The sequence below is a fragment of the Haemaphysalis longicornis genome, unplaced genomic scaffold, assembly GCF_048455015.1.
Source record: "Haemaphysalis longicornis isolate Haplotype H1 unplaced genomic scaffold, Haemaphysalis longicornis Haplotype H1 scaffold_5, whole genome shotgun sequence".
NCBI lineage: Eukaryota > Metazoa > Arthropoda > Arachnida > Ixodida > Ixodidae > Haemaphysalis > Haemaphysalis longicornis.
In genome coordinates, this window is record NW_027526385.1 from 190745676 (window position 1) to 190761170 (window position 15495).

A 15495-nucleotide genomic window follows, 5' to 3' on the forward strand; every position below is an offset into this window, starting at 1 on the left:
CCAGCCCAATGAGCTTTTATGGCTTTCTCTGTTTAGCTTAAGGATGAATTCTTTTCAATAGCTGGCAAAAGACAGCTGAACGGTTTCGAGTCTATAGAGTTAGAGCTAAACAACAGCCTATAGCCAGCCAAATGAGCTTTTACGGCTTTCTCTCTTTAGCTATAGGACGAATTCTTTTCAATAGCTGGCAAAAATAGCTCAATGGTTTTTAGTCTGTAGAGTTAGAGCTAAACAACGGCCTATAGCCAGCCAAATGAGCTTTTATGGCTTTCTCTCTTTACCTTTAGCATGAACTCTCTTTAATATCTGGCAAAAGGCAGCTGAATGGTTTCAAGTCTGTAGACTAAAAGCTAAACAATGGTCTATAGCCAGCCAAAAGAGCTTTGTCGCGGCTGGTTTATCGAACTAAAGCCATAGATGTTTCTTTAGCTGGTTACAGTAGCCTGAATGGCTGTGACTCTATAGACTAAACACAGTAGGATGTTCTATAGTCGTCTAAAGAGAACTCTATGGTTTACATTCTTTAGTGCAGGATGCTTAAAAACTTCAATTGCTGGCTATAGCCTAATTTATGAACTTTTATGGGTGACCATAGGGACCCATAGGCGGCCATAGCTCACCATACATTTTTCTATAGACGCCCATAAGGCATTTTTGTATGGGAAAGCACTGTGGATTCTCAACGCATTAGGATTTGAGGACGGATGTGGAAAGAACAGAATGTGGCGGTGGCTCTATGCAGCGCATGGCGGTAGCAGTACATTGTCAAGCTGGCGCCGCACTGGCCTACATGGGTTCAAGCAGCCCTAACCAAACCAATGTGGTCTGCAGGCTGTGATATTCTCGCATCATGGTCCCAACTATTCAAGTCTGCAGCCGAGAGGTAGCACGTATGCTGAACTAAACACGTAAAAAGTAAAAACAAAAACACCAATCAATTTAACCTGTGTGCATTAAACACATTCCATATCAGTTTTAAAAATTCAGTGCTTGGCGGGAGAAATAGCCATAGCCGTCAGCGGCATTAAAGCAAAAAATACTCATTTCCAGATCAGCCCTTACTGCAACTAGTCTGGTATTGTGTACTTTTTTTTCTTTCAAACCAGGTAATGCTCGTCACAAAAAATGGCCTATTTGGACATGAGTGCCATGTATTTTTACATTTTTCCGTAGGTTTTTTTTTACAACCAGGTGCACTTTAATAGTTCGAGTGTCTATAATATATTAAGATTAGGGCGTTGTACCAACTGGAAACTTCCTTGAACAAACTTTTAAAGCAAGGCACTTTGTCTGTTTTGTTTTCTAACCAATGGAAGCAAATGTCCGTATCGCGAAAAAAAAACAGGGGTGAAACTGATGGAATCTGAAGATCTGAAGTGGCACAAAATAAGCATTGGGCGAAATGGCGACCACAGTAGTGTCTCATGGGCGACATACACACCCTGCACACGCGTGGAAACCTTTAGCAGATGCAGTGACAATGGCGCAAAAAGGATGATAATATTGTTCACAACGTGACTCTGGCATGGGGAGGTCTGAAACTGATGTTTTTATTGGGATAAAAGCAAATATGCGGCGCAATTGCGACCAGTGTAGTGTCTCATGGGCGACATACACAACTTGCACATGCACGAGAACCTTTAGAAGAGGCAGTGACGCTGGCGCATGCAGGATGAAAATATTGTTCAAAACGTGTCTCTGGCACGGGCTGGGGTGAAACTGATGTATTTTTATTGAAAAAACACGCGTTAAACTGATGCATTTTCAAGTGGGATAAAGGAAATCATGCGGCAAAATATCGACCACCGTAGTGCCTCATGGGCGTCATACACACCCTGCATATGCGCAGGAACCTTTAGCAGATGCAATGACGCAGGCGCATAAAGGATAACAAATTGCTCAAAACATGTCCATTCCTAGAAAAAGTTTTGTGTCTTCTAATACTTTGTGATACAGCTATATTATCTTTATTGCTAGTACATTATTTAGCTCTCATGTGTGTAAAACTGCAATTCTTCGAAACCAACTTCTGCCGCAATATTATTTTAACTTTTATAAGCTTATGATAGGGAACCAATTTTATTACGTCGCAAAAAAAGACGTGAACCGAATGCAATCTGCAAAGCACCACCTACCCCCGCTTCGAATTTTGAGCGACAAACGTTACCTATACTTACACGGAATCTTCAACAATTTGCGATATTGTAGGTGCTACAATGGCGCTAATTTTGTTAAAAACTTTCCCATGCCAGAGTAGGTGCTGTGACTCCATCAGCCTACGTGCGGTTTTAAGCAAATAAAATTTCATTATGCCCGTATCCATTGAAAAGCTGTATTTGTTGTTGCGATATCGTGCATAATTCAGCGCGTTATTCCCAGGTTTCTTGAAGACACATTTGGTGTACAAAGTTCAGAGTGTTTTTATTGGTGTCTTCTATTAGAAAATCATTAAAAAGCGCTACACCCGCAAGCCTTGGGTTTAGTGATGGCCTTCGCATATATTTCTACTTTTTTAGATGCGAACGCATCTCATTCACTCGCCTTGTCCCTGCATCCAACCGACGTTGTCGGCGTCCACCCCTCCCCCATTTTCCTTGCCGCGCCAGCTGCGCTCTCCGCCGCTCACCCCCTCTCCTCTCTGATAGCGAACATTCTCTCGCGAGGGGCATTGGATTGGATTAGATTGACTTGGCTTGGCTTGGCTTGGCTTGGCTTGGCTTGGATTGGGTTGGGTTGGGTTGGGTTGGGTTGGGTTGGATTGGATTGGATTGGATTGGATTGGCGTGGCTTGGCTTGGCTTGGCTTGGATTTGGATTTGGATTGGATTAAAGTGGATTGTGTTGGATTGTGTTGCGTCATAGCCGCGGCAGACGCACTGGCACTGGCGCGTCCCCTCACCGTTACGCGCGCTATAAAACGCGGTGCCTCCGCCGCTCCGCTCCATCGTTCCAGCGCCCGTCCTTCGCTGTCCAACGCTGCAACGTGAACCCCCCATGCGTCGCGTCTACACAGGGGTTCCTGCAAGGGGAGGTGGGAGTTTTTTTCTGTAGCTCAGGACTCCACTGTTTATTAGATGGCCATAACTTCCTGAAGAAGTATAAGTAATTACAAACCGTGAGTATTCATATAAAACTCCAAAACCTCACAATTTGTATTTAAAATTTCTGGTCATGTGGGTGCGCTTGTCATTTGTCAACAATACCTCGACATCACATTTTTACAGTCTCAGAAGTACTGTCTCCTAAAAAAGTTTTTTTTTTCGTTTAGTTCACATAGAAATCTTTTCGGTGTCACAAGTTCAGTGAAAGATTATGAAAGGTTACACTGAAGCATTGCGGTAGTTTTTTTATTAGGCTCAACATACAAATCGTCTCAGAGTCAAGAGTTCCGCGATCTAATACGGAGACGCGTTGTCACCGCGGCAATTTCCTGTTTGAAATTAACTTTCGAAATGGTTGAGTTATCTTTCGAAGTTCTCATGAGCAGCGTACGTGCTTGTGGAGAGGCTTGAATGCTCAAATTGTATGTTTTTCCGCAGACGCCTCAAGGGGTATTTGTGCGGAATGAAAGCAATAAATGTTAATCTGAAAAGAATGCATAAGAAAATGATCTTTACCAATTTGGCGGGGTGATACGCAAGTGAACACCTTGGTGCAAAATTCTCAAGCGGTCTGGGAACCAAAAAAACTGGCATTTTGCTGCAGTAAACGCCTAATTTCGGAGTTTGAAATTGAATGGCTTGAGTGGTACTTTTCTGTGTTATTTTGTAGCGGTCCTACATTCAAATAAGAACGAAATGTACCAAACCCGGTTAGCGCAAGCATTTTTATTGTAACAACACTCTCTAAGATAAAATGCTAAACTTTATTTTATGAAGGCGTATAATTGAAATTTGAGGTCAAATATCATGGTATGCTTGGCCAAGTTTTGGCGGCGGTTACATGTGTTTAAACTCAGCAGGTGATTGTAACAAGGGTAATGGCTTCGCGAACACATCTTTAGGTTGCGGGCCTCCGAGTATTTACAAAACTAGTTCACGCTTCCTTGTTGTTTTCCTAAAGCTAAGTATCTTTCTATCATTATGCGTGGTCCCTAAAATTGTCCTTTGCCCGTCGTGTCATCCTTAGTTTCCTTCCAAGTCGTTTAGTTAGACCCGAATTCTCCTTAAGCGACTTTTTGGTGTTTCATTTTTTATGCAAGTTCTTTTTTGCACACGTCACGTTTCTGACGTTTATGGAATACTGGAAGCCACTCGAAATGTTGCTCAGGATCGCTGACCGAGAAGAGGCATATCGGTGCACTCGTGTGATGAGGAGGCCAAAGACATATCTGCACCGTCAAAAGCAAAAAGTTTCCGGAGACGTCGCCGTCCATCGTGAGCAGGAATAGTGCGAAAAAACCGCGCCAGTGAGGCTTAAATAAAGATTAATCATGGCATGCACGTCTGTTGACATGCTTGAAAGACCAAAGCCGAGGCGTGCTTACTTGCAACGCCTTTAGTGCGTCGCCATCACCGGTCATAGCAGCGAGCGACTCAGGTACGCTCAGGCACAACCCGCCACTGAGCATTCCATGTGAATTTTGCAGGAAGACGATCCCCGGAACAGTCACTGCGCCGAAAAGAAGCTGTGCTATCGCTGGATTCTGCCCGGGTACTTCTGCGCCTGCGTGGAGTGGAGGCCTGCAGTCAGCGCAGTCTACCACAGCGGATATAAAAGGACCGGCATCGGGGATCGCTCGTCATAGCAGCGAGCGACTCAGGCACGCTCAGGCACAACCCGCCACTGAGCATTCCATGTGAATTTTGCAGGTACGGCTATAATCCATTCATTATAATATTTCTGAGTCGCTCGCTGTTATAAGGTGTTGCCATGACCGATAAAGCACCCTCTACCGTTAAAGAACTTGCAAAAATGCTCCAAGATCTGACTAATAAATTTGGAAAACTTGACACGGATGTGCAAGAGGTGAAGAAGTCGATCACGTTTGTTAGTGAAAGCTTTGACGCATTCAAGACAACTTTGGAGAGTGTCTGCACTGACGTCCAAAGTCTCCGTAAGGATCATGAATATCTCAAAACGGAAAATAACGAAGTCAAGAAAAAGCTGGCGGCTGCGAAAGCAGACATCATTGAGCTCAAGCATTACAGTAGACAAAATAATGTAGAAATTAAAGGGATGCCATTTGATCCTAAAGAGAGGCTGGAGGACACAGTTCAGACGCTTGGCACCAAACTGAACATTGAGCTCCACAATTCTGAGATTGACGTCGTTCATAGGGTGCCGTCGAAAGACAAAGAGAAGCCGAACATTATTGTTCGGTTCGTCTCCCGATCTTCGCGCAGCAAGGTGCTAGAGGCTGCCAGGAAGAAAAGACTCACAGCGATCGACTTTGGTTTCACCGAAGACACACCCATTTACGTTAACGAACATATCTGTGTGGAAAAAAAAGTGCTGCTCGGGAAAGCCATACACTTGCGCAAAGAACGCGGGTGAAAATTTTAATGGGTCAAAGAAGGGAAAATACTTGTGCGCAAGACTGAGAATTCCCCAGTAATTCACACCGCCCGATAAACCGATCTCGCAAAAATAGTTTAAGTCAGAAGCACCACTCATACCACCCAACATGCTGTCAGTCAGCCGTCTGAACAGTTGTTACGATTCGAGCTACAATTTCAGTCTTTTGCATTGCAACATACGCAGTATTATTAAGAACATAAACAGCCTTTAGTTAATGCTAGGCGCTCTAAGTTTCATATACGACGTCATAGCCTTAACAGAAACATGACTCAAGCCTGGTGAATCTCTCAACATGCCTGGATATAAAGTCGTTTGTCGCAGTCGTCCGACGAAAACTACAGGAGGAGGGGTGCTGCTATTCATAAGGGATAACTGCAATTTCAAATTATGTGCGTCCTTAAATAGCTTGCTACCTGTTGGAAATTGTGATCTGGTTGAGAAGACGAAGACATCGAAGCCACCTCACAGGCAGCGAGGCTCGTGGCACCATCTTCTTCCTTTACCGAATCTCCCGCTCAAAAGGTCACAATAAACCGGTGCTCCTTTAACCGCGTCTGCTTCCTGGTCTTCAACAATTTGGTGCCGTGACCAGGATGGAAGGATTACACCGTTGAAGACCCCTACCGATGAAGTAGACCCATTGAGGAGGACGCACCGGGCAAGAACGAGGCATTGCCCCAGCACCTGCTAGCGCGGCCTTTCACGTACCGAGTTTCATCATGGAACGTCTCAAACGGAAGCGTAGTGCTCTGCGTGCCTCAACTACACGTATCATCAACGAAATGAAGGTCACAATGGAGACTACCCCGCTACCGACGGGTGAGCTGGCAGAACAGCTAAATATGCTCAAGTTGAAGCAGACTCCCGTGAACGATATTGACACAGAAATAGAGGGCCACGTCCCCGATGAGGAATTAGACGAGGAGTTGGAAGCCGTAGAACAGTACCGTTACTCTATCGCACGCATAATTTTTCGCGCTGAAAAGCATCTTGCAAACGCGTGCCCTTTAACGGCGACTGGTGCAATTCAGGCTCCAACCTCACACCAAGAACCAGTTCAGGTTAGACTGCCCAAGCTTGAAATCAAGCCTTTTCATGGAGAATATATTCAGTGGCCTGCATTTTGGGACCAGTTCGAATCGACGATACATAAGAACCCATCGATAGCCAACGTTGACAAACTGAAGTACCTGAGCAGTTATTTGAAGGGGAAAGCGGAAGGCGTAATCAGCGGATTACCAACCACTAACGACAGCTACCCCATGGCTATCGAACTGCTGCAACAGCGTTTTGGACACACAAACCTAATAATCAACGATCACCTAAGCAGATTGCTTAACCTCCCGAAAGTGACCTTCTGCGACGACTTGAGCGGCCTTCAGACACTCAGTGAACGTGTACACACTAACGTTAGATCACTGAAGAACTTGGGTGTACACACTGAGTCGTACGGAGTCATGCTAAAGACTTCGCTGTTACACAGCTTACCCTATGAGCTCGTGCTCAAGTTCAACCAAATAACGTTAAAGGAAACACCAGCAGGAGAAACGGGAGGTGAAAGGCCCAATAAACTATCGACGTTACTTGACCTGCTGATCCTAGAAGTGCCAAGTCGGGAAATTACTTCCATGATGACTGTAGCAGCAAAGGAAACGCCAATTAAAAAACAGTCACTCAACCGGGAAGTCAACGACAGCGTTGAAGGTTCTGCTTCCACGCTGACAGTAAGTTTGTCTAGAGATAGATGCCTTTTCTGTGACTCCACTGAACACAGCACGAACGACTGTACGGCTCAACTTTCTTTAGAAGAAAAGAAAGCCACGTTCAAAAAACTGGGTTGTTGCTTTCGCTGCGCGAGGCCCTATCACCGCGCCAGGGAGTGCAAGAAGGCAAGGAGACTATCATGTAGAAATTGGAAGGGTCGCCACATCACTCCCTTGTGCGACCCAAACTGGAAGCGCCCATCACAGGATAAAATCACGGGTGTATCTAGTACGGCGATTGAGTCCGTGACTCCCCAGAGAACTCTTCTTCTCCAGACTGCACAAGTGTGGGTCAAGGGAACAGCTAGAAAACATCCGGTGAGACTGTTGTTTGACGGAGGTAGTTAGCGTACCTTCATAACAGAAACGCTGTCTAGGAAGTTACGAACAAAGGTACTGGCCGAGGAGCACATGACGATTTCTGGCTTGGGGAACTCGTCGTTTCATAGTAACAAGTACAAAAGAGTACAACTGACCCTGTACAGCCAGTGCGACCATCGTAGCTATCATATTGAGGCTGTTGAAGTTCCCGCGATATGCAACGACCTACCTCGGGTGACAGAACCAATGACTCTGCACGAACTTGAAGCCAACGCGATGACCTTCGCCGACGCCTCCAGCTTCAATGTTCACCCAGAACCAGGCACCAGCCTACTTATCGGAACGGACTGCTATTGGACATTCGTGACAGGGTACATTCGTCGCCTCAAAGAAAACGTCACTGCTGTTGAAACAGTCTTTGGATGGACAGCTTCAAGGCGATGCGCCATCCATCTCGCCGACCATCGATTCAGGAAAAGTGCAAAGCTTTCACGTGACAACGGAAGACCACGTCTTCGTACAGAAGAATGCCTATCTCGGAGTTGACGACCTACGAGTTAAACACACGGGAAAACTCTCCCAAGAAAGAAGTGAAGTCTTGTTTGAACCCGACGAAGATATTGACAACTCAGTAGGGGAAATTGCGTATACATCAGAAAACGCCAACCTTTGTTGCGCTGGTGCTGAAAACGACCTTTGCAGATCACAAAACTATGTCGCACGATTGACCGCTTGGCAGAAGACGTTCACTGATGGCTGCAAGAAACCGGAACCTAAACGCGATGGCTATCTCAAGACAAAAGCAGCACGAATATTTTAAGAGAACTGGATCGCATGGACGAAAGAAATGCAAGGTTGTTTTCTGAACAACTTCGGACACTTGAACTTCATAGCTGCGCAAGCTCCCTGGTGGGGAGGCTCTTGGAAAATATTGATTCGGGAAACCGAGTATGAAGGTGTGGATGGACACGTTAGCTTATGTGTGGTACCTGTATGTACCGGAAAGACTTCGGGACGGCCAATTCATTCAGCGACTTCATCGCCTTGAGGCTACAGACGTAACTGCACAGCATATCGCCATTTTTTGAACTTAGCCTATATCAAGCCAACCAGATCCATAATATTTGGCCGGCCGGAGCCTGTTGGAAAATATGATCTGGTTTAGAAGAAGAAGACATCGAAACCACAGCACGGGCAGCGTGGCTCGTGACATCATCATCTTCATCAGCCGAATTACGCTAGCCACGAGAAGGTCGCCAGTAAAGCGGTGCTCTTCAAACCGCGTCTGCTTCCTGGTCTTCAACACGTGCATAGAGTTTCGCACACACTGAAAAACGTGGCAGGCAGATACCATATTTACGTGGTATGTTCTGAACCTTCAAAACTAAAGGCGATGTGCGTATGAGTTGTCTGCCGTACGGTTCCTGTCATTTGTCCAAGGATGCAGCGCACGCTAAATTTCAATTCCAGGCCACACCAACTAGTCCCTACACAAGTTTTTGTTAGCTTCAACGCTGCTGTCATACGTTTCAATCGCAGTTTTTTTTATTCTGAATTTGATGTTCCAGTGTTGATAGTAAAACTAACGTTCCGCAGTTCGAGGGGATTTCATTAAATTTCGTGAACGGGCAAGTGGCAAACAGCCACGGGGCACAGCCCTAACACCTAATAGTCAGGAGGAATCAGTTTTTGAAATCGCTCACCTCCTTCTCCCCTCAAAAACGCCATCGTCAAGCAGCGTTGGTCGTGAAAGAGTCCCGCCCTTATCATTCTCAACCTGGGCCGAAATCATTTATCATTCAACTCAGGCGCAGGCCCACCATTCTTCTCAACACCTACTAAGGCAAAAGCTTTAAGTGCCCCATTCGGCCAAATAGTGCAGTTGTCGTTGTTCGGTACAGAAAATCGCCGCCCTTGTAAATTTTAAATCAATAAAAAACACTTGTCTTCCGAGTGTATTTCAACCCTGGCCTCCAGCGCTGCAAAAAAAAAAAATTCCCCGCATTTCCCCGAGGGGAAGAATGTGAAAGTGCGAATGCACGAGTTGAATTGGCGCGGTTCGGTAATGTTCGCGAAAGAGAGATCACACACACACACACACAACTACAAAGAAAGAAAGATGCATTTATTCACAGACTCCGATTTGTGTCGTCGTTGTACGTGATTGCTAGAGTGGATCTCAGCTTTGAAATTTCGTGTCAGTACTCCTTTAAGCGGGTGCATTAGCCCTTCTCACGCCCGATTCCTGGCCAATCCCCCACGTGGGTATGTGCCATGTCAGCAGTAACAACAACAATAATGAGCCATGGGGACGCGGCCAGGCAGCGCGCGCCCATCTCCCCCCGTTGCTAGGGAAGACGAGGAGCGCGCGCACCCGCAGCTGTTTCTATGCGGACTATGGCGGCGGACGATTCAGGCTAGCTTAAGAAGTGCATTCGCACTTAAAAGCGCGTTACCAACCATGCTATCTCCGCAGTTTGCCCGCGGAGGAACAAAACTTGCTAATCCTTTCTTCGTGGCACTTACCCGCTGGGGTATTGTCCAGGAACCGAGAGCTTTGAGGGGCTTATGTGCCCGCTTCACAAAATGTACAAAATTTTCAAGAAAATTGACTGAAGATTACGATACTCCCTAATGCGAAATCTGAGCGCATCTGTTTAGCTGGTTCGATTTTCCAAAATATGTTGAGGCAAGTAATTTTAGACAGGCGTATATGTATGGTTCGAGACCCCTTTTTTTCTTCAGATATTACTCCTTTTTTGCGGTGCGACTGCTACGCTAACCCGGACATTGAGGGAGGCAGCGAGTGGACGCGGTCCACAGCCACGCCGCAGACACCTCCTGTGATGCAGCGCTTTGTTTCCACATTGATATTGGTGGACGTACTAAGCATTAGTGATCGCGTCATCGGCGAACACACAACGGCACGGGCTACAGCTTTCCTCTCTCCGGTGTCCTCTTCTTTCGACACATGGTGGGTCGCGGCGAACACACAACGGCACACACTACAGCTTTCCTTTCTGTGGTGTCTTCTTCTGTCGACACACGGTGGCTCGGGATGCCGCTTGCCTCGATTCGGTGTCCTCTTCGTTCTCTAGACACACGGCGGCTCGCACCACGGGTTTCTCTTCGGTGTCCTCTTCGTTCTCTCCGTTACACAGACGCCAACGCCTAGGCTGCCACACCCAGAAAGCGGACGCATAAGAGGTGCGCTCTAAATTGTAAATTGAACCGCAAAAGTTGTAACATAGTGTGTAACATATCGCATTCTTGGCACTCAGGACTTCCTTTGAGTTTGTAGAGTGGGCGTTGGCTTTGGACTTTGGAGGAGTTGAAGTGAATGGGCAGACGTAAGAAAATCCAACTTAATGTAGTGTAGACCACCAGCTCCGCTGATTCCTCAGTCTTCGCATCTCAATCGCGAAGGTGGCCGAATTTTTATCACAGTCGGGTTTCAATGGCAAATGTAATATCGCAGGGGAAAAAACGTTTCTCATAAAATTATGAAATTATTAGAAAATGACTACAGTTGCCTCAAAATAGATGGTGTAGAAATAAAAAGAGCTGTGCTCCATGTTCACAGAGGCACGCGCGCTTTTTTCGTCGTTGTATGAAGTATTCAGCACGGCGGTCAGTACACAAAATAAAGGCCCGTCGGCTTAAGACGGGTGGGCCACGTTCACTAGCACGCGCTGGAAAAACTCAGGAAAGACATGTAAGATAATGTGGACAGCGCAGTGGTGAATCCAATTGGGAGAGTAGAGGGTGACGCCCCATGCGCCAACAAAACTATCCCCATTAGGCTGAAATGTTGACAACGCTCTTGTAAAGCGGCATCTTAATTTCTCTCCCCTTCTTACAAAGTTTAATTTGCACCGCCTGGTCAATTATGTGCATTTCAGTTCAGTTCAATTCAATTCAATGGTGTTTTATTATAAACAAAAAACATTACACAATGATGCATACAGGAGGAGGTCCCAAAGTCGAAGACTGCATTCCACTTTTATTTTTTCTGTATTTTTGTTAACCTTGGCTAAATTCGGGCTACGTTGACCGGAACTGTCTGCAAGCAGCCTACGCATTCCCGGCGAACATTTTTTATAAGTGAACAGGAACACATTCCGACACCCTTGTCAATCTCCTCAAGATTTAGGAAGCCGGGGTGTTATTCTACTTGTGATGTTAGGAGGAGCATGTGTGCGTGTTTTTTGTCTTAACAGCCATGTACCTGTAAGGACGTTGAATTTTGTTAACAATATCTCTGAAATAAATATGAAGCTTGCATTTATGAAACCAATAGGCTACAGAACTCAGTCTTGAACAGCTAATAGCTAACGTACCCGTTTCTTCGCGAAAGTGTGCCTTCAACAGTTCTCGCTTCGCCTTTATTTTCATTTGTAAATCGAAGAAATGGAAACCTTGTACCCTCCCTTGTTGAAGGAAAAATAAGAGATTTTATTTTATTTGAAATTACAACTTCATCGCTATGTTTTATTTGGGGCTGCAATATACCTCAAGTAATATTCTCCCCGATTTTTCTATATTATGGCTGTTTCTAAAAATCCGACCATGTGAAATCAAACCCCTGGTCCCCCTCTACGCCAAATACCTGTGCTTGAAAACATTTGTTATTAAAGAATAAAAAAACAAGTAAATATGACGTGACGTTATGATAAGCGCAATGTACCAAATGACTTTGGCGTGTACTGGCAACTTGGTGGGTTGCTTCGTGCCAATCGGAGCTTTACTGACTAAAGTAAACTGCGCCTTGCGAAGGCTTAGTTGAAAGACTATAGCCACAACACACGTGCAGAGATTCATACAAAAAAGAAGACGTCACTGACGCATTTCAAACAGTAGCAACATGCCGCTCTTCACATCGATTCCCAAGCTGCAGATTTTTTTTTTTGTCAGCGTTTACTAATTGTCGGTATTCGAAACAGCAGCTTTATTGGAGTAAATGGGGTATCTTTTGCTTGAAAGTTAACTGTCATAATTATAAATGGAATAGCATGGTGTACTATTATGAGCAATATGAAAAAGAACAAAGGAACGCATAGAAAACACCCTCAGACACAGCTATGCGTGATACGCAGCGGCCGCCGTCGGAAACAAAGTGGAAAGAGGGACGCTGTTCTAACAATGTTCCCATTCCCGCCGTGCGTCTTATCCGCTGTCGGACGATACCATTTTTTCGGCGAAATGAGGTAAGCTGCTGCTTTGTATAGAAATGCCAGCGTTGTGGGAGTGCCAACAGTTTAGGGAAGAGCGCCCTCCTTCCCCCTTCGATTTTCACAGCGCCATCCGCGTATCGCTCCAAGTCTGTTTCGAGGCTGTTTGCCACGCGTTTCCGTGTTCCCTTTCATATTGCTCATAATAGTACAATCGCGTGCCTTTCATGTTACGAACATAGGACGCAAACCTATGCAAACCAAAAATGATGTAAACAAAAACCAAAGGTAAGGAGGTTAGTTAAACAAAGAATGTGGCTTCATGTAAGTTTTTACAAATCCTTCAACCCCTGTTCAATCCGTAAGGAGGAAAAGGTTCAGTTTAGCCTGAAGCTAGGTTGGGCTTTCAGTGCAGGTATTGCTCGAGCTTCCGCCTTTGTACATATGAAAAAAAAAGTGTACAGATAACAACTGCGAAGTGATTTTATTAGGTACTTTATTTTCCCCAGATTTTGTTCCCGCGGCTGTAACCATCCCCGCGTTGTCACGACTAAGTTGTCACTTATTGTTTCCAACGGAGTGCACGGCTTTGCTGGGGCGGCACTGTCCCCGTCGTGAACGGTGGCGCGGTACGATGGAAATGAACCTGAGTCTTGAGACCACCGCATACTTAACACATGTCAAGAGGCGTTCCTCCCGAACCTTTCAGACTAAAAACTAACCGAGATTGCTTGTCGATCGTCTTTTAAGCGCTAGACACATGTACGATTGGTACACGCGATTCGCATGCGACTGATCGTTACGACTGTCACCACGACTAGTCGTACGCGTGAATTTGAGACACATGGCCCGATGCGCGTGTGCGATGCGTCGTCGGCGCCGCTCCGCCCACTGTTTTTGCTCCATGGTCAACTACGACGATCGCCGAGCTGAATTTGTAGATTCCGCGCGTTTGTACGCAAGAGATGGATGAAGCAGGCAATCGTGAAGCGTTTTCTGCATCGGAAACAGTCCGCGCACACGCCGGCCGCGCCTGCCAGCTCGGCACACTCAGCGGCTCGAACCGGCGCAGACCACGGTAGCAAGACCACGGTAGCAACCGCTTCTCGCTGCTCTTCCGAATCAATCTGATTGCTCTTCCGAATCAATCTGATTGCTAAAACGAAGTTCCACATGCGAGAAAGTAGGTGTTAGTGTGGTGAAAAATTGTGCTAGGGATTGTTCTCAGGGCTTATTTTAAAAGCGGCGATCAGATATCTGCCGCGATGCAAGCCTATGCTGACCGGACGTGGGATGTCGCGGCGCGCGGTGCGCCGAGCGGCCGAGAGATGGCGATACCTGCGCAGAAGCATCGAAACAGGCTACGCAGATGTCTCGGTCACCGATCGCTCCAATGGCAGTTGTAGCTCAAATAAAGTTTCACATGCGAGAAAGGGGATGATAGTGTGGTGCAAAGTTGTGTTACGGATTGTCATTCGCAGTTGCACAAGTAGCGGCGATCAAATATTAGCCAGGACGCTAAGCGTAAAGTTCTCAACACCCGAGCCGACCAGAGAACGCAAGCCGGTTGCGGGCTCAGCGGGCTCTCATTGGCTGTGGCCTCACGACGATGGCAACCATGGCACGACTGCATCTGGCTTGCCAGTCGCACGTCGTGAGCCTCCTCCGACCAGCGATCGACGCCCAAACGGGTCCTAACGATCAATCGTTACTATCAGTCGCATGCGAATCGCGTGCACTAGTCGTACATGTGTCCAGCGCTTCAAAATTCATTCTTTCCACAGACTATACGCGAGTTGAACCGGCTACGAGCCAGCTTGGTACTACTGCCCTAATACTGCATCCTCTGTGCGCATGTTAAAGGAAACGTTTTCTTGCTCATATACGTGTTAGGAATTTATGAGCATGACTGCTAGACACCATGTCTTGTAGTTCCGCTTTTCTTCTTGTTGCCGTCGGTCCTGACGCGCATAGTGCCGTTACGCGTTCATATAAGACTCGTGCAGTTTATCCGCGCATTGCATGTGCTTGCTTGCTTGCTACTGTTGGCAGCAATCTCGTGCCTTATTTTTTGTATTGTTATGTACTTTTTACGCGTGTATTATCATACAGTGCCCTTCTAATGTGCAATGCGCATGTCCGAGGGGTTGGTTGTGTGTAGTCACGTTGCAACAAACGTTTTTAGGGCCCAGTGTGCCCTGTGTTTTCCTGTTGCGCATTGTCTAAATTCCTTGTCTCTTTTGCCCACGGCTGCCCGAGGCCTATTTCCAATGCTGGCAGAATTGCATTAATAAATCAATAAATAAACACCCCATCATCGTCGCGCTGTGTTCGCCGGCCATTGTATTATCAACTGCGTTTGTGTGAAAAAAGCCATATGAATAGATCCAACGCTTGCGTCAGATAGTTCGCGCTTTGAATGCGAAGCACATAAATCGGGGTGCCGAAAGGTTTTCACAACTACTTTGCCAGCGCAGCGCAGCAGCGGGCCGCTTCGAGACAGCTACCGTCCGTGCAGCAAAGCGCAATACGCTGAGCGAAAAGAAAATTGTATGCAAACGAACAAAGAACCGCACACTATAGGCTAACCCCACGCCATACACACTTGAAACCGTCGTTCTTGTCCCGTTTTCCACTATCACTTACCACTCCCCCGAAAAAAAAACTGACCCAGATCCTCCGGTTTAAAAATCAAGTTTATCTGCTTCTTCCCGAATGCCG